A 21,267-nucleotide genomic window follows, 5' to 3' on the forward strand; every position below is an offset into this window, starting at 1 on the left:
AGATCGCCATGAAGCTATACGTATATTTATCTAAATTGTACAAGGGTCACAGACATTAACTGGATGATGTTTAGCTTGGGAATGTGCACATCTCATGCCTAATTCTCAATTAAGGCCTAAAACCTCTCAATTTATGGCTATTCATGGATTATAATAAAACAGCCTGTTTTGGATATCACAATTATCTGCAGAGCAACAAGACAGTTATGAGACTTCAACAAGGCAAATTTATAGAATCATCTTTGACTTCCACTGGTCAGATATTTATTAGCAATAAATGAGATCTTACCTGTCACTGTAGGCAGCTGCAGTGGCAGTGGCAGGCTGGGCATACCGGTAGGCAGCATAACCACCCTGAAACACAAACTCACATTCTAACTGGATTGCTACTGTAGCTTAAATGATATTTTGCAAAATCTAGCAACAAACTGATTGAAATATTACCATCATGCTGTAAGTTCAGTTAAAGGGTTAAATACATTCGCCCTATTTGAGTGAATTGTTAAGCAAAATTTACCACCACAAACTTGTTAAGATTTGTTCCAGAGATGTGAAGAAAGCAATGAACTGTATTCATCAGCACAGTTTTTTAAACACAACATTGTATTCTTCCACAAGTTTTCAAGTAGCAATTGTTCTTATGAATGCAGTATGTGCATATTAACAAAGCTGTGTCGAACCTAAAAGAAAAACTATACCAATAATTCTTTTTTTTTTGTTGTGTGTGTGTGTATAAAATATGATTTATCATACCTGGTTGATTAAATCTATGAATTAGTGCACTCAATTAACGCTCAATGTTATACAGGTTTCCAATTTATACTTTTAATTATAATGAAGAAGGAAAATTCTCTTCTTCCCTGAATTAACATTCAGTTGTATGTAACAGTAATTGCAGCTGTTCAATTAAGCAAACAGGACAAACAAACACACATTTGAAAGGAATTGTGTGCAGTGATGCATTGATTATCAAACTGTGAAAACAGCAGAGCTTCCTGTTCAATGGACCACAGTGTTATATCAACCATTTCAAAATGATCTCAGCATGCCAATTAACAAACAGAGGCCAGTCTTCACAGATAACACAAACATGATTTACGTTCCAATTAGAATTCACCACCCCATAATCCTCTGGGACATGGGACTCCGCATTTCCTCTCCCACCTTTCCCCCCACCTTAACAAAGAGTTGAGAAAAAAAGCATTAGGTCACTCAGCTTGGAAGAAAATTTGTTCCTTTCCTAAAGGTGAACCCTTTCGATGGATGGATTTTATTTTTGAAGACTGCATTCATACAAGATAATGTGCTGATCTGTAAAGAACGTAAGACTAGTAGAACAGGCTACTCTGTCAACCCTTACCATAACAGTAGTAGAATTTCACTGGGATACTTCTATGAGTTTTCTATTTTAATTTTGCAAATGAAACTCATTAGAAATTTCAGCCTTTGAATTATCAACACAACAGAGGAACATTCTTTCTGTCTTTTTCAAGTGCTCGCATAAAAAATAGCACATTTACCTCCTCACTCCTGGTCAGATCCTTGTCAGAAGCAATCGTTTCACACAACCACTAGAAAAAGACAGGTTCTTTCATAATACTATATATGCTGTGCCTTTTGTAGCAAACTGCTTCACTGTGCAAGCACAGAAGCACTGAGAAGAAATACTTTCTCATTTTAGATCATTTGATTTTTATAAACCAATAGAAGGCTATTGCTGCCAAAAAATGTATAATAGGCACATATTGCTTGCAGGTAGGTGCATGCAGGCAATCAGACGTCAAACAATGTCACTGAGTGAACCAGCAAACAGTGAGGATGAGCACGTGGCCTGGGCTGTGCTACAAGGAGAAATGTGAGAGATTACACAAATTCATCTCTTCTCTCCTCCTTTTCAGGGCTAAGATGAGTGTTGTTTTTGGTGATGGGGGCTTTTCCATGACTTTTTCTCTTTGTTGGGGTGAGGGCTTATATAAAGGAGTTCAAATGGGGAAGAAATAAGAAGATATTAAACTTGATAAGCTTGTTTCCAGTGTCCTCTGAAAACATGTGGTAGGCTACAAGTGTGATATGATTCTGTTAGACACATGCACGACTCCTTTGATTGTCCTAGTAAGTGCATTCCTAAAAACCTCCATTTATATGCAAGAGGTCACTTCATTTCAATCCAACTGCACACATATTGATTTCCCACCCTGGTACAGTATTAAAAATGGGTCACCACTAGAAGTATCAATGTTTCAGCATTCTTAATCAGACTAAAATGAGGCAGGCTGTTCACACATCAGCTGGTCTTAAACTTACAGATGGCAGGCTCTGTAAGAATTTTATTTCTTTCCTTTGAGTATCACTCAAAATTGGTCAGTTTGTGAAGACCGATCGTTTCTTGCTCAAAATCTGCTTTCCCTACATATGAGTTACATTCCTTCAGTGCCTGCATTTTGATTTGCTTTCATCAAAGAAATGCTGCTGAACAATGAAGGTCAACCCTGAATTTTATTAAGCTGCCATAGATTGAACAATCACAATTAAATTTGTGAATGTTCTGGAAAAAAAGAAGTCTAAAGCAATAAAAAGATACCTACGTTATAAAATTTGTCTGATTCTTTTTTTTTTCTTGAAGATATAAATTGCAGGATAGATTTGAATATCAATGAGATCGTAATTCTCTACAAGTCTATGTCACAATTTCATATTTGTAACATAAGCTATTTTCATTAATGATCTGCCATTAATGGGGTGTAATGTTCCATTTGCAAGTCTGCAGATGACAAATACCGGGAGGAATGACTGATAGGCCAGAGGGTCATGCTGCTTCCCAGAGTTATCTGAGCAAGTTAGTATAAATGAGTTAGCAGGAGCCTCATGAAGGTCAGCAAGTGGAAGTGCAGAGTTCCACCCAGAGAAAAACAACCCGACACACCAGGACATGACTGGGGGCAACCAGCTAGAAAGCTGCTTTGCAGCAAAGGTCCTGGGGGCCCAGGCAGACATCAAGTTCACCATGAACAACGTGTCCTTGCTGCTTAAGGTTAATGATAACCTGGGCTGGATTAGAAGGAGCACTGCTAAGAGATCAAGGGAGATGATCCTTTCTAGAACTGGTGATGCCTCACCTGTTGCCCTCTCCAGTGTAAAAGTGACATGTAAACACTGGACAAAGTCCAAATAAGGGGCACAAAGATGATAAAGGGGCTGAAGAACCTCTCCTATGAGAAAGAAGCTTAGAGACCTGGGGCTGTTTAGCCTGGAGAAGAGAAGGCTCAGGGGGATCTTACTAACATGGATAAATACGTGAAGGAGAGTGCACACAGGACAGAACCAGTGATGCCTCATAACAACAGAAGAGACAATGAGCACAAAATGTAACAAAGGAGGTTCAATCTGAACATCAGGAAGCATTTTTTCAGTGAGAGTGACTGAGCAGTGGAATAATATTGACCTCCAGCCATCTCTTCCTCAAAGTTTTATCCTCAGATACAAAATTAAATGTAAAAACATTGTTAGGGAAATAATTTTACAGCTACTCTGAAGCTTTGGTTTGGTACTATTTCTTACGATTTTACTTCAACTACATCAGATCATAGAATTATAGAAGCATAAAATCAGAGAATAGCTTGAGTTGGAAGGGACTTTGAAGGCCATCCAGTTCCAACCCCTGCTGTATGCTGGTGTCCAGCTACCAGATCAGGCTACCCAGGCCCCATCCAGCCTGGCCTTGAACACCTCCAGGGAAGAGGTATCCACAACTTCTCAGGGCAGTCTGTGCCAGCATCTCATCACTCTCTGAATAAAAGATTTCCTCCTAATATCTAATGTAATTCTGCTCGCTTTCATTTTAAAACCATTCCCCCTTATCAGACCCTACATTTTAGAATTATTTTGGTTTTACTTTCTCTCAGCAAGTAAATAAAGTATCTGACTTCTGAATTCTTAGTTAGAAAATTGAATTTATATTCAGCTAAAACTATTAAAAATGACTACTGCCTTATCTGCACTCCTATATTTTCTACTTCCAAAGGAATGATACCACAATGCTAATGCAGCTTAAGTTGCATGAAAAAGTTAAGTATATATTGAAATCAAAATACTTGCAGTCCAAATATACACATGTATGTCACTGGCATATTATAATGAATGGAACACTTACTTATAATGAATGTTGTACTAAATAGGATGTGAATATATACGATACAATCTGGAAATTAAAGGCAGTTTGTAGATTATTCCTACCATTTCTACACACACAATCCATATTCTCACTGAATAACTTGAGGATTAGTATGACTTCACAACAGTCTATATTTAGCCTCCTGAGTATTTTCCATCAGTCAGCACATCATACCTGTAGTGACTTATTGCCATACACAGGCTCTTGTAATAATGGTCTATAAAGAAACAGAGATGTAATGATTTGAATGAGTAAAGGAAGGATGAACGTAGGGATGGAAAGAAAGATGCAAGCGTGAAATTTGGACAAGTTCCCCAGAACTACTTATTAAATAGTTTCCTTTCAATGTTCCATACATCACGGCACAAGCAAATTGAAAAAGTCGTGGGATCAGTGCAAGATCAGTATTCAGTTGTTACAGAGAAATTCTCATCAGTTTTAGCTGCGTTTGCAGAAATTTTGGATAAGATAAAATGAAAATGAATGTAAAATCAAATACATCCAAATTTTTAAATAAAGTCTGTATGTGTACTGAGTATAATTTCCACAAAAATAAGTTACACATTTACAATTTACAATACCAAGTACATGTCTGTACTTCCTCCTGAAATAATGAAATTTTTATCTTGATCTCAGATGCACTGACAGTGTTATTTGTAAACACATCTAAACCCTATGACTCAAAGCGATGCCTATTTTCTATTACTTTTTTCTATTAATAATAGTTAATATTCTATATGAATGTTGAGAATATTTTTCCTCAGTGTTTACTTCCTACACCTTCTTTCACTCCAAGTTCTTGAGATATTTTGTGCACATATTTCTATTTTTAGGCATTTGTGGTAATCCCAGAGATATCTGTTGCCTCTGATAAATTATTGGTAATGTATACAAATTAACAGCACATAAATGAATTCTAATCCAGTACAATCATCAAGAATGAGCCTGCATTTTTTTCAAAATAGTGTTTAAATCACAAATAAAGATCAGGGAGTTAAAGACATTGCATCATTAGTTCTCAGAACTTTTGAAAAGGTAATCATGGAGTATTCCTGTTGATAAATCACTAGGAGGAGCCACACACTACACCCTGGGACTTCTTTGCCCATGAAAAAGACATTTCTCCATTCATTTTATTTCTGTGTCATATCTCTTCATTTAAAAAACACAAAAAACTTCAGTACCTAAAAGATAAGATGTTGGTGCTAACTACATACCTCTGCTTTTCACATCAGAACAGTGTCTGTCAGGATATCAGAGGACACCCATCCAGCAGAAAGGGAATATTGCTTAAATAATTGATACAGTTTAATGAAAGTGCCTGCTTTTTGCTTGGAAAGTAGACAGGTGCTCCATCCTCAATACCATCCTCTGCATACGAGCTGAAGGAGATGGTGTTAGTTGTTGATAATATCTTTCCAATCCCTTGCTCACAAAGTATGCCTTATTCTCAATCATTAACTCAGAAAAAAAAATCCTTATCTACCTATGTATGTAAGAATTATCTTGGACCCTTACTAGCTTTAGTATCAGAAGCCCAGAATCCTTAGAAAAAAGTCAAAAAATCATGCAGTGAGCAATGAGGCTGACTAATACACAATCGAACCACACTACCACATCTGAAACTGGTGATGAGAATTTGAAGTCTGCGCTATTTCTTAGCCTTTCCACATTTTAGTTGTTTATCAAAGACTGACATGTTCTGAAAACATTCTTCTTGCCAACAGTAAGAAAAAAGAATTGCAACAAAGCAAAGCAATAATGGAGCACTATCATTTTAACTGCATATTTCTTCATCTGTTACTACTTTTGTTTCATTTTGTGGAGTGTATTTTCTTATTTTTGCAGGTGTCAATCTTCATCTAGGAACTTCTGTATTTGCTGGCAGGCAACCTTAATTCTTTTTTAATGACTTTTTCTCTTAGTGAATCAATACTTAATTTTAAAAGGTCTTCCTTTCTTCCTAATCATCTCCTTTATTTTTCCTATTTAAAGGCACATTTCGAAAGAAATTCGATAGCTCAGCTATTTCAGAGACATTATTACATTTCATATTGTACCATACGAAATACAGAATATATTGTATTACATATAGTCATGGGTCTGGATTTTCATTTTTAGACTGTATTTTCCACCTATTTTTATATTGCTATACTCTTCTATGCCTCTGGTTACTATTAAGCAAGTCTGGTTATTTTCTGTTCTTGTTTCACCCTGTTGTTTTGACACAGTCAGTATAATTCCCAGCTTCCCTTGCACAAGGGCTAGCCATCTAAGGCTACCTTGGCACAGTCCATACCACTATTGCTAACCAATGTAATCACATCAGAATGAAATCTACTTGGATATATTTGTTGATGAATATTGTTGGTATAGCTTTTAGTAGTGCTCTTTTGATTTTGTTTTCTGTATCATTTTAATGGCTCCTTTCTCTCCAATCTACTATTACAACCTATGTACTTAAAATTTTATTTATTTCTCTTTTTTTCCCACAAAGCACTTGTTCTTTCCCAAAGCTTCATCTCAGTAATTAAAATCAAAAGCTGAGTAGAATTATATAGTCAATTGGGATTTAATAAATAACTTCGTCTGCTGCAAACTGATACACAGAGAACTAATACACTTCATAATAAATTTTATTCCAACATATACTAGTTCTCTCTTCCTTTCACCATCAAAATGTTTTGGATGGAAGAAAGAAAAAATGTGAAGAAAAATGAATTATAAACTAAGAAGCCATGAACGTTATAAAATAATAGATTTCCACAAGAATGTTTTAATTATATGAACTTCTGTAATCATTCCGCTGCAATAAGAGAACTAAGAAATGCACTGAGAAGTACAAAGCTGCAACTGAGTCAAAACCAGTGTAGCAGCATAGCTATCACATTTTTAATGCACTTGAGTAGTCAAAACAACAAGACTGAAACTACACTAGAAATCAGTAATTTTTTCAGTATCTTCATTTTTCTTTCTGTTTGGAAGAAAAATGTTCAAGACTTTGAGAGGATGAAGGACCCCTTAAAATGAAATCATTCTGTCGAGCACCAAAAGAGACACCTTACTTTGTGGCAACAGTGGTTTCTGAAACCATGAACTGTTACATAAACATTTAACTCCAAACTACACTATCAACATTAGCAGTACTAAGGTAGATTTCTTGATGCCTTCTAGATTTTCACGTTGGGAAACTGGGCAAAATGGATGTCACAGTTTGCACAAATATGAAAACTGGAAATCACACTTGAAGAAATTTAACACTGTGTATTCTATATAGCTCAATAATTCAATAGCAATGTGTTTAAGTGACACTTAAGCAACTTACTATACCTGAGTAAGCTTTTGGCACATAAGTGATTCTCACATGTCACTAGCAATGTGTTACAGATAGCATCTCTGTGCACATAGAATTTCAAACTGTGTTAATTTATTTTAAAAATATTTTTCAACTACTCAAATTAATCATCAGATGGGTATCAGCCTTTTATCAAACAAAAAAAAAAAAACAAAACCTACTTCTTCCATAAGTTCAAATGGTTTTCCTTTCAAATAAAAATTATTCAAATATACTCTTTGCCTTTGGAAATAGCTCTAAAAGATTGCTGGTAATAAAGACAAGGAATGTTTCCTAGCATTACCTAGTGAATTTTTAATGTTCATATCAATGTCACCTCATCCATCTCTTTGTAACCAAACAGAGACAGAAAAACATAAGCACAATTAGGATATAGCAAGTTGTCTGTTGAAATAAAGATACCTGGACCAGTCTGCTATTGCAAAAATACTAACAGATGTGAAAGATTACCTTATTACTGGTAACGTATTTCATATCCATGCATTTTTACAAAACTGTAAACACAGGGTGCAAAAATTATTTTAGAAGCCTGAAATTCAACCACAGTCTTAAAACTCATGTATATTCATGTAAGTAGCCTCTCTTTATATATTCAAGGTAAAAACTTGAATATTAGTAAGAAAAGAAGTTTAAAAATATCTTTTAAAATGAAATTGGTGACCATTGAGCTATATACATTTCAATGAGAAGCTGGTAATTACTATCCAGGGCTATCAGTACTTACTAACAAAAATAAGCACTTCATACAACTTGAGCAACCCTTACCTATTTCATTTAAATTGAAATATGTGGATTTTAAAAGAGCAGTATACAGAAGTCTATTCAAATGACACAATACAGAGACACATCTTAAACTTACAGTGTAATTAAGCTCTACCACCGCACATCCCAAATGCTGCTGAGATTTGAGAAAATTTACTTGAGTAAATTTACTTGAGTACAAAGTAAAAACCTCTCCATACTTCATTTTTATACCTCAAGTATCATTAATGCTTAACTAGCCTTGATTTAAAAATAAACAAACAACAACAACAACAACAACAAAAATCAAGAACAAGAACAAAAAACCCACAAAAAAACCAACAGCTCTTGGGGGTTGGCAGAAGAATGTTTCTGCTTTATTTTTAACTTCTCTTAATACTTTAATTTTGAAGGGAGAACACTCCTCCACACACAACCATACATGCACGCACATATTTTTCACATCTTTTTGCATTTATTCAACATTTGATTGAAGAGTTAATTCAGCTCCACTGAACAATGATTGATGTAATGAACAGAAAGGTCTTCCAATGTGAGAGATATTCTTCTCAATTCCTTCTGACAGGCAAGGGATGGTAAATAGACAAAACAGAGTCAAGCTAGGCAGCAAACTTGTAAAAAGAATGACTCTGGTAATGTACAAGGACAGCATGCACATCAATGAATACTTACATAAATGTCTGCACCATAAAATCCATCCTGGTATACAACACTGCAAGGATGCACACACAAAGAAAAACATCCATATTAGTGCATTTCCACATGCAAATGCCACCAACCCCTGCACAGCTGAGGTTAGTCTTGTCACAAGAACAGAGGGAGGGGGGAAGGAAGGCACTCTTCACATTGGTTAAGGAGGTTGGTAGCAATTATCAGAAGTGGAACTGTACTGAATATAACTATTTTTTTTTTTTATAAAAGTATGCCAAATGCTTAGTCAAAAAGAGGTGAAACATGAAGCATGGCAGAATTGGAAAATACTTTTGGTAAGCTATTTTTCCTTTTTTGAAGGAAAAAATTTGAAAAATTGGCAACATTTTTTTCTATAGAAATTTTCATTGGTCCAATTCTGTGACCTGTTTTAATTCATTTAGAAAATCTTATTTCCTGAAATAATACTTTCTTGTCCTCTAATTGTCAGCCCTCTAAAACAAAGCGGTATTCATCATGACTTAGATGGAAAACAACACTAAAAATAGCTTATAGGGTGAGAGAAATGTGTGAAATAATTATATTGATGGAATTCTATACCCACTCCTTCAAATCTCAATAACTAATGCACACATAGATGAGAGTATTCATAGGTACTGCTTTGATACACATTTATGGTAATGACAACAGGTCTCATTAAAATGGATTAACTCTATTCTTATGAGAAAAGTATTAGCCTTTCTCACTGTCATTTTACCGCTTTGGCAAACATGCCTATAGTTGTGAGCTACCGTGATGTGCAGTTGGATACATCACTATTTCTTGTCTGAAAAAATGTCGAATTGCTTCATTTCAGCTTAGACAAATTCTTATTTTAATTAGCTCAAATTTTAGATTCTAAACCCTCCAGGAGAAATGATAGAATATGACAAGGATGGTTTAAATGATTACGCGAAATAAAATTGGAAATAAGTAACATTGACACTGGTAGATCTAATTACATGCATTATAGAAGTCCAGCAATTTTGTTTTATTTTGCAGATCTACAACTTAAAACCGGTATTTCGAATACAGAATCAGTCCAAGCAGTCTCAATAACTAAATATGAGAGCACTCAGTAGGTTATTTGCAACAAAAATCTCAGTTTGAAATACTAGTTTCTGGAATAATAGCTATCAAGTTAGCTAGCCTAAGCTGTTCTGCAATTCCTAAAAGAATTTTCATATCAGAAATATAACTGATCTGTTGAGGTCAGTGACCAAAAGCCACCGGCATGAACTGGTGAGTAAGTCAGATTCACTTGAGAAAATAAAAAATATGCATACATGTACATAAACTGAATTACACTTCATCAATGATAAATTTACGGCGGCATAATGTATGAAAGGCTGGCTCTACTTATCTCAGAGTGGCTGGCATTCACTTTGGTTAAGTTCAGATATTTATTTATGTATTTTTCCATTTACTTGGTCTGCACATTAGAATATGTCATATCTGTCCTACACTATTTGTTAACAGAAAAAATATTATTTATCTTGTAGTGTACCTACATTCTGGTTTTTATATTCTAATTCTTTTAAAATATTACATGTTTGTGTAACACCTATTTGCGTGTAAGAAGTAAAACATTCCACATGACTGCAAGATGGAATTACAAAATTATGAATAACACACACAAATCATATACAAACAATGCAAAGGTTACTGCAGGCAGAGGCCATTATCAGGAATTTCATATAGCAAGTCTGTTTTTCAAATGATATGCATTTGAAAAAAAAAAAAAAAAAAGGACATATTCATTCCATAGACAAGGACTCCATTTTCTAAATAATCTCTGGATAAGATTACACATTCCTTCGTATAAGAGGCCAAACACAGTCTCCACATCAAAAAGATGCCACAGAGATCAGTGCTGTTGTACAGTGAAATTATTTAAGGCTTAATATAACAACTCTAAAATTACGTATTTCTGTGTTCAAAAAACAACTCAAAGCAAGATGTTATTTACAATAACACAGCATGAGAGCTAAACAAAATTAAGATAAAGCTCTGTTGCTTTTTTTTTAAACAATGTGGTTTAAAAATAAATAACAATCAAACCATAGTGGTTATACAGTTCAGAACTTTTTGCAAGAGGTTACTGAAAAAAAGAATCCAAAAATGTATCATCTTAAAAGAGCATCCAGGGTTACTCTCATGCAGCATTCCAGAGAAAAATCATTCTTTCTTATTGAAGTTCTGATGTTTCCCAAGATGACCACTGAAACACTGATAATAAATCAGTGCACAACAAGAAGAAAGAAGTCCTATTTTATTTCTAACAAAAAAAATAAAATTAAATTGAAACAAACTGTTTTCCTACTTACTAGTTCTGGAGATCAGCCTCTAGAATTATCAGAGGCAGTCCAAAATAACTGCTTCAGAACTGAATGCCAGAAATAATTATCTCCATTATCATTAAGTTCTCTAAGTACAACTACAGGAATGCTGAACAAATGCAAGGTTCTGCTGCAACTCTTGAGAGACCCCATAGGAGCAGCACATGCCAGATCAGGTCAGTAAGTCCTAAGGAAAGCTGCAGTTCATGGAGAGACAACATTGGAGCAGTAGGAAATTGTGATGAAGAAGGAGCAGTGAAGAGGAAATCTTACAAACTTGTTGCAATCCCCCATTTCCCAGCCCCCTAAACCACTCCACTTGAGTAGGAGACAGAGAGCATGAAATGAAGGAGTTTAATTGAAACTATGAAAAGGAAGATACAGACAACTGTTATAATTTTTGTCTTTGCTTCTCACCACCAACTCTATTTTATTTAGTAATCAATTGAATTAATTTCCTGAAGTCCAGTCTGCATTGACCATGAAGGTAATTAGCAAGTGATCTCCCTGTCCTTATCTCAATCCATGAGCTCCATCTCATTTTCTCCCTGTGTTATGCTGAGGAGTGGGAGTGAGAGAGCAGCTGGGTCTGGCAATCAGCCAAGATCAACCCACCAAAGAATGTTAAGACATACTATTTTCCATTATTACTGAACATTATTATTCAGAAATAACAAATTTGAGAGAATGTGTGTTAAAAACAGGACCTATTTTCTTCCTCCTCTTGGTGACTTGCGAATTTGTAGTGGAGATCTCAAAAGATGAATACAGACTGAAACACTTTGAATTCCCAAATGCAGCTGGATGTAATCCTGAGTAGGTTAGTTCATTTGTCTAGGTCTTACTTTTACACATAATGCTCAATCATGTACAGACAGAAACTTATTTTGAATTCTGACTCTGTAGCTGCTTAACAAATGTTATACCGGAGGAAGTACTCAGCACTAAATGGGAAACAAATGCATGACTACCATTAAGTATGGCTAGTATTAACATGAAGAGACAGAAACAGCCAAATGAGTGTAACATTTGTAGGCAGGACAGGAACTATGAAAAGAAATCAGCTGACTTTATCTGACTTCCTCCTTACACTTTCATAGTATGATATGTTAAATATGAGACCTGCTACTACTTATGAATTTTTTTTCTCTTAACTTTCTTCACATTGTTGTATATTTTCAGACTCTCTCTTCCATTCACTGTCACTTGTTGACTCCTGTGACTGAATCTTATCATGGCAGTCAAATATGTTTTCTAACAGAAAGACTATGTATAAAGCATCAAGAACTACGCTGCACTTTTCTTTCCTTCAGTATATAATTTTCCAAAGGGTAATTTGCTTGACTCATCATCCCCTTTTCTCTCTAAAGTTGGGCACAGAGGACAAGTCTCAAGCTTGGAAAGCGAATAAATGCACCACAGAAGGACCCATCTCACCACAGCTCCTTTTACAGGTTATATTCAAAAAGTTGTCCTGGAAGCCACATAAATCTTGGGTTCATTGTCAACTAACACAGGGTGTGAAAATAGCCATGTTATTGAAATCTGAATTACTTCACTGGGACCTTGTGATATATTAATACATTACCTGGAAGCATTAAAATAACAAATTTGGGGAACTTATTCAGTTGTATTTTATAGGGCTAAGAAAAACAAAGAAAATTGAAATTTTGATTTAATAAGAAAACACACATCTAAATAACATCATACGTTGCAATCATTTCCTAGAATTATTTTTTCATAAATATGAAGCTGTTTTCTAACCAATAATTAAACAACTTTGCATGGTTTTAACTGCTTTGGATGCCTACCTGTGTGACCTTCTGCAGAGAACCTGCTTTAGCAGTGGGGCTGGACTCGATGACCTTCAGAGGTCCCTTTCTAACCCCTACAATCCTGTGATTCTGCTTTATTCATTCCGTGTCTTAAAATATTTCTTGTAAATTGATAAAGACAAACTGCTTAGTAGTTTAGATTCAGCCTTTATAATATTCTGTGAGGACTACATCTGTCTTCACTGCCATTTTTTAATCCTCAACTTGGGTTAAATAACCCGTCAGTGGCATAAGATAGTTCTCAAGTGTGCAAACCTTAGTACAGTAACTTCATATCAGCTGAGTGTATGTGGCCCTCAATCATTCAAACAATCTGCACAAGTTAACAAAAATAACGTAAAGCAGATTAAGTGCATGGAGTAATTGAGTCAGCGAAATAGACAGGAATTACAATTGTGATTTGAGCCACTGCAACAGGAATTGTGGTTATAGTGCATTATTTCTCCTCCCTCAGAATTACAAGAAAGCATCTGAACTAAAATTCTCCACTTTGATTGCTTGCAGTCACTCTCACTGTCTAAAACATATTTCCCAGTTTTTGATCTCTGCTGAAATTCCTTCATATACCCTTCATATGAAGCCTTTTGCATGAAACAAATAACAGAAGAGATGCAATTAAAACCTTATTTAAAGTAAACCAAAGAAAGAAGATTTTCAGCACTCTAATTACATAACACAATTAAAATATATAATATTTGTTCCACATTTTTTCTCTTCCTCAGCATTCATCTCAATGTCATTTCTACTGTCATTACATCCACTTCATATCTGGTATTATTTCTCTCCTTATTCCCCATATGTATTTGTCTTATCTGATTATATTTTTACTTTCTTCTGTTTACACATGAAAATATATTTTACATCATCTCTTTCTTTAACAAGTTCTCTTGTTCTTACAATCCACTAGAAGATTTTTTCTAATACAAGCCTTTGACTTTTTACCCCTCCCTTTCTTTGCCTTCATTTTACTCATCAAACTGCAAGCTCTCTGCACGCAGCAGATGGGATCAGACTAGACTTTCAACTTCCAGCCATTAAATACAGTACAATGACATACTTCACATGCCCGTTCTCCACAGTTCTCATTCCCTGAGTTCATGAGTTCATTAACATAATGCACGACTAAACAAGAAGTAGGACATTCAGGAAGTAATCCTGCAATATATATCTGTTTGCTGCCTTTTCTTCTCAAAAACAGTCAAGTTCACATTTCTGTGTGTGTTGGTTATTTTTTCTTCTTTTTTTTCCCCTTGGCTGACTATACAAAAAGTTGAGAGTTCCTTCTTGTATTTCCTCAGAAACTAAAAAAAACTTCAGATAACAAGGGATTGTTACTATGCTTCTAACCCAGAAACATGAAAGAGAGAAAAACATATCGTTATTCCCCCTTCTCCCACAAAAAGAAACAGAACTGAAGATAGCAGCTCCCTCTCTATTAGGTTCATCAGAATTAGGTGGAGTGCATTGGAAGGATGCACAGTCATCACATACTAAACTTCTGAAGACCTTGAGGCAAATGATGCTGGAAGAGAAGGGCTTTTCATTAGTTTTAACTGCAATACTCGCAGACATATAGTGCTGGACGTTAGCTTTTCTTGGCAACTGTTTAAAGATAGAACATCACACTCATCATATTTTAGAATTTGGCAAATGATTTTTAAGAATGCTGACCTACTAGTTTCAGCAGAGTTCCAAAGCAATTACAGGTTACAAAATCACATTGTTTGCTTTCAGTCATCTGCTAAAGAAAACAAAACCTGCTTCCTTCTCCTTTCTTTTGGCAGTGTAGGTGCCACCATCTGCATCCAAAATCTGCCACACAACTACTTCTTCTAGCAGCTTCTGATCGATTAGAACATTTCTTAGACTGTTACAAATAATCTTAGAAAGAAAAAGATCAAAGCAAGACTTGATTTTTTTTTTCACTGATGTATTTGTTTTTTTAATTTATCTTTAAAAAAAATAATTTCATGAACAGAGTACAGAGTGAAGGGGCTGTGCACCAGTCATTCTGCCACTAGTCTGCCTGTCTATTGATTCTGATTTAAGCTGTACCCATGCCCTGCTCTGCCTTACAGTGTGGAGCTTCACCTCGAGCATTGGGCAATTTGGGCATTGCAATACAAGAAGGACATAAAACTATTAGAGAGATCATTGTGGGTTCCTTCCAACTCAGGCTATTCTATGATCCTATTACAAAATTAAAAAACACTACTTAATAGCCAAGAGAAGCCTGAAAGAAAGCACAAAGAAAGAGTCAGTTCTAAACCTCCTACCTGAACGCTGATCCGAAAAGACCATACAAGGATTTTACTCAAGTTAGTAACTGCTCTTCTCCTCAAACAAGTTACCAGTTTTGCTGTGAACTACAGAGGCAGGCAGGTCCCTGAGATAAGCAAAAAATAGCTCATAGTCATAACCTCCTGAATTGGCAGGGTTGCCCTCCATGCACTTCTCACACCACATACATGACCACTTCTTTCTCTTCCTCCTCAACATAGCCTTGAATTTAAGATTTCCACCCGACGTTGATTTTCAGAAATGTAAATGTTATATTTTCTCACACAAAGTAAGCTTCATATTATCTGTTTGAGTAGGATGTTATGGTACAGAAGTTGATTACGCATAAAAGGTTAAGAGCAAGTTACACATTACATTGTAATATTTTAAGATATTAGAAATGGTGCCACGTTGATAAAAATGAAGTGTTTTAAATGAGTTACACGAGACTATCTCAAGCAATTACTGAAATGCCTCACTCTCAACTAAAGAATTCATTAATTATGTACTACATATTTACTAAATTTTCAAGTGACACATGTCCAACCCATAGCCTATAGGCTGCATGTGGCCCAGTACAGTGTGCTGTGGCCTGCCTTCTGCCTCGTGCCATCATGGTGGCACTTCCTGCCTGCTGAGTGGCCTGGCCCAGCCTTGGACACACAATAATCACTTGGCAACAGCCAAAACATCAACAGGCTCAAGACAGTTCCTCCTCACAGAATGCGTCCCAGGCAAGCCAAAAGGCTGGACAACTGTGTTTTAAAGCATGTAAGATGTCCTTTGATTTATAAGAAAACAATGGCTCTAAATACACCCATGTTCACCAGTTTTCCATAGATTTAGTAAAGTGTGTTGTATTTGCTGTTTCTCAGTAACTGTGAGAAGACAGCTTTCCATAATAATACATAGTAATTTGTACTGCCTAACCTAATGACGAGATCTGTATTTCCTTACAGACCAGAACACACTGCCATTTCATAACCTTGCTGATATAGAGTCTAAGAAAAAACAGACAGTATCAAACAGGACATGTAAGCAGGAATAAATACAGCCTAAGGGAGACTGAAAAGAAAGTAGGTTTTTGTTACAGAGCAGGGAATCTTGAGATCGTGCAGCTGAGATAACCACTAGTATCAAGTTTGTAAGATTGGTAAGAAAATACAAGTTCCTAGCTTTGCCTATTGATTTCCTATTTGAAAATGATTCTGTTACAGTTCTAAAACTTTTGAATATTAACAAATCAGTGTGCAAAAGATTATTTCAAATCACTTATTATATTTCATGTAAGCTGTCAAAGATTAAAGAAATAAAAGAAAATGAAAAAAAAATCCTTTCAAATCAGCTTAACATTTTACATTTACAGGTAGGTATTTTTTAAAAGGAAATTGTATTTTCTAACTGCATGTTGTGGAGTTTTACTGTAAATTTAAATGCCATTATTCAAAAATAAATGGATGGGGCAACAATTTTTTTTAATCAATGAAAATATTTTTGCATCAAACTGATTGCTTGGCTGTAAGCAGTGCTATTTCCTTGAGTGAAAAAATGAAAGCTTGCTGCTAAATTAATTGCAAAACAACTGACAAGGAGTTTTCCATTTTTCTTATCAACAAATGATGTTCTGTGTTGTTTGCTTCCTTTCGTAACTTGGTTCATTCTCTATGATCTCTTTATTTTCTCTGTAATTGTCCCTGCCTCTCACTTTCATTGACAATTGAAAACAACAAACTTACAGTTTGTTTTCATTGATCAAGGATTCCTTCTGCCTTTTGGCCTCTTCGATAAGTCAGAATACATAATGAGTGAGCACAGAACAAAGCATTGAAAAGAAATTCCGAATGAGACTGCTGTATCAAGGAAGTTACTAGCAGATGATACACTAGGCTAAAGAAATTATATCAGAATAAAGCATTATCTATCTATCAGACCAGTGCAATGAAACTTCTAGGGTCTGTGCTGATCCACAAATCACGGACGATGTAAATTTATGTATCAGAAATCAATGTGCTATTTTAAACCATAGGTGAAAGGAAAAATAAACCTGACTCATCTCTGAACTCAAGCCTTCAAATGAAGACAAGATGGCTGCGGCCACCATTTTCCCTGTGCAGCTGGGCCAGTGCCAGCATGCCTATAGCAGGCCTGGCAGAGTGGGGAGCCACATGGAGAGCTTTTGGAAGAGCCATGAGGCTGCTGTGCTGTGGCTGCTGGTGCCTGAGCATCCTCTAGGCCAGGCTACCCCTCTAATAAAGAAAAGCTAAAGGGGCTGGGATGGTTCAGCCTGGAGAATGCTCCAGGGAGACCTCGCTGTGGCCTTCTACTGCTTAAGGAGAGCTTATAAACAAGAGTGAGACTTTTTAATACATGCAGATATCAAGAGGGGGGACAGTTCTAAAATAAAATGTGAAATTTAGATGTCAGTAAGAGATTATTTAGTCAGAGGGGGTTGAGGACCTGGCACAGGCTGCCCCCAAAAAATGTGGATGTCCTATCCCAGGAGGGCTCACAGCTAGGCTGGATGGGTCCCTGGGCAACCTGATCTGATGAGTGATATTCTTTCCCATGGCAAGGGATTGGAACTAGATGATCTTTAAGGTGCCTTCCAACCTAATTGCTTTTTGTAATTCTATTTAGCTTATCAATTGAAAAAATTTGCAGTCAGACTATTTCTATTACATGATGGATTTATTGGACAATGTATTGGATGGCAGAGTAGAGTCCTAGATGACTGATGACTTAGCTCAGGAAGCTGGAGGCCGTTGTGCCAACATAATGAGCTAACTTCTCTCCTGATTCAGTGCGTGGCTCCTTAAGTCAACTTTAAAGGCAGATCATGAAGGCAACATGATATCTGTCCAACCTAACTGTCAAACTATCCTGCAGATTCATGCTGAAGCACCTATTAACTTTCAATAGGATTTCACGATGTTTACATCAAATTTCATCTCTAAAATGCTGGAATTAAGCAGTACTATTTATGAGAATTTATATTTATTACACTTGGAAATCTAATTCTTCTTGCTCAGTCACTATACTAACTAAACTATGAACATATAGGTGTATCAAACACAACACACACAGACCACCCTTATGTGGCTTCTTAAATTAAAGGCCTATAAATTAAACTGGTTAACAGGTAAAGCCTTAAAAGCACTGTGCTTGCAGTACGCAGTACATGTAAGTATGTTTATTTCATACCTACAGTACCCATTTCATAACTTAGACATCCAGGTATGAAGTCAGTCCTTAAGGCATTCTAAACTTGTTCTCCTCTTTGCTACATGCAAATACCTGGGCTACCTCTAAAATAGACAGTCTAGGCAACAGTAGTAGGGTGCTTGAGTGGGATGCCATACTTGCCCAAAGGTAACTCAGACAATCTTTTTCAAAAACCATGGTGTCTTCCTCCCTTTAAGGTGAATAGTATTACTTAGTTTATTATACTATCTATAAAGAAAAAAGATGTAGTTCACTTTAAAAAAAAAATAACCTGGCATTGTGTCATCTCTTTCATATTTATTTTTCAAACAGCTTAATTCTCTGAGGGGTACTGCCCAATGTGAATGAATGGTCAGAGAGCGTGTCCCAGATATCCTGGAAAATATAGCTCAGTGGCTGACTTTTGTAAACTTGTCTGGAAGAAAAGACACGCCTTCTGGTTTAATCAGGCTTCATAAGAAACTGCTTCCAACCAGAGACAAATTTAGTCAGCTTACTTGTAAAGGGCTGGTAGGAGATCTAAACAAACTAATGCAACTGGAAACGCACCAGTATGTCCTTAACATGGCAGGAATAAACATTATTGATATTATTAGGTTCCAGTATTACAACAGCATTGTGATATTGATCCTGTGTCTCATTTTGTATTACTTTGGTCTATTACTGCAGTTCTAGACCTTATGTCTCAGTCAACAATATTTCAGGCATCTCCTTAAATCTGGAGCACCACGAGCCACATAATTATTTTACTGTGTGCTTTGACAATATGGAAAAGATTAAGCCCAGATTAGCCTTGAATACCTTCAATTAGCTTTTCGAAGCAGAATACAAGAGAAGTCTGGGGTGGGGGGACTAGTGAAGGGTACCTGTCCTTCTGCTGTAATTAAGTAGGAGGAGAGGGTCTCAGCATCATATTGTGCTGCAAGGTTCATTACAGGAGAACATCCAAAGCCAGACTAGATGAGCTGTGTGGCATTATTTTCGTGAGGGCAGAGAGAAATCATCTTCACTCCACGACTTTCCAAACCTTCCTTTCCCTTTCCCAGAACGATCCGGTTGCTCTACAGAGAAGTACCGACATACCTACTACAAACTGTTACCACAAAATACTATTTTATCCAGGGATCTTCCATGTTTACTGATTTACCAAACTTACTGATTTCTTAATAGCTGAAAATGTTTCAACACTGCTAGGGCTTTTAAAGACCACAGGCATCACACAAAACCGTTCTGTCAGCGTTTACAGAGCTACCACACTTTGTTTCTCTCTTCTTTCCCTCAGAAATATACTCTTCTGAATAACAGAAGATAAAATTGAGTTTTTAAAAATGATTGCAATAGATTTCTCTCCTTTGTACCTTAATTGTTGCTTTAAGTAAAGGTAGGTCACTAACAGTGAAATGTTAAGGTGTAATTTAAACAAATATGTACCAGAAAGCATGTGACCCTTAAGAAGCAGCCCACGTTTCTATCTTGGCTAAAATATCAACTAGAAAAACTAAAATTGTAATTAAAAAAACAACCATTGAAAAAAAAAGAACAATAGAACTAAAAACAAAAATACACTAAGCCTTTAGGTACAGAGACAACTTTCAGTGGATGATTAGAAGAAAAAGAAGTTACTTGATCCAACCTCCTTAATAACCAGATGTTTGCAATCATCAAAAACACATCTTTAGCTGAAACAATTTCTCTGTTCAGAGCATTCAGTCTCTAAGAGCATTTACATAACAATATGTGACATCTCAAATGCTTAAGGCCACCAACCATGGCAATACAAATTACAGTCATTTTTCAATACTCTGTGCAAGGTGCACCACTTCCAATTCTTGGATTGGTTGCATGCTGCGTTGGTTTCTGCAGTGAGACACGACCAGCATGCACCACAGTTACAAACAGTTTGCAGCCTTTGGAAATTCACAGTGTTAGGTACAAGAGGCTGATCTCCTTACCCGCCGTAGGCTGGAATCGGAGGGGGGGTGCTGCTGCACGAAACGTGTTGTACACTGTGCGACCTCGGCCTCTTAGGTGGGCACCTCTGTACGCAGCAGCTGCAGTTGCAGCAGGGTAGGGAAATCCTGGCACTGCACAGAAAAGAAGAGAAATACAAAATATTCAGATCAATCTGGTGTTTTAAAACTAGGTAAAAGACTTGCAGTGTAACAGTATGTTTGTGCCTGTATTAAAGCATGGTCTTGAACTGGATGAGGGAGATATTGTTAAGAAATTATGATCAGTCATTCAACCAGAGGCCTCACTGTCTTACATAAAATCTTTACATTCCCAGCAAGCTGGGAATTTAGATGGCATTAACACAGATAGCTCTGATTTCCCTGGAAGAGACTCAATAATAAAAACAATGCTGTTTGTTGTAGACAACACCTCTAAAAAGAGATGCTTGAAGCCAAAAACACTCAGCCCAGGTTCAAACTTATAGCACTAGAGAAATTTCTGGATCTGTCTTCCAAGTTCACCCTGCTTTGAGCAAGTGTGAAACACTGGACCAGGTGACCTCCAACAGTCCCCTTTGATCTGAATAATTTGATGATTTTACAAACGTAATGGAGCTTCAATTTTATTCAAAAATTTGATTACTAATAGGTTTGAGTTGTA

The 21,267-nt window shown here is 36.2% G+C and overlaps 1 long non-coding RNA gene across 1 annotated transcript; it reads right to left on the reverse strand.

Annotated features, from left to right (window-relative positions):
* Positions 1 to 285: 285 nt before the first annotated feature.
* LOC116217238 lies at positions 286 to 20,765 on the reverse strand. The gene is made up of 3 exons (XR_004161484.1): positions 20,607 to 20,765; positions 8,961 to 9,000; positions 286 to 354 (listed from the first exon to the last, which is right to left on the reverse strand). It is a non-coding gene; the product is annotated as an uncharacterized LOC116217238 (long non-coding RNA).
* Between the last annotated feature and the right edge of the window lie 502 nt (positions 20,766 to 21,267).

This window comes from Meleagris gallopavo, chromosome 16 (assembly GCF_000146605.3).
Source record: "Meleagris gallopavo isolate NT-WF06-2002-E0010 breed Aviagen turkey brand Nicholas breeding stock chromosome 16, Turkey_5.1, whole genome shotgun sequence".
NCBI classification, from domain to species: Eukaryota; Metazoa; Chordata; class Aves; order Galliformes; family Phasianidae; genus Meleagris; species Meleagris gallopavo.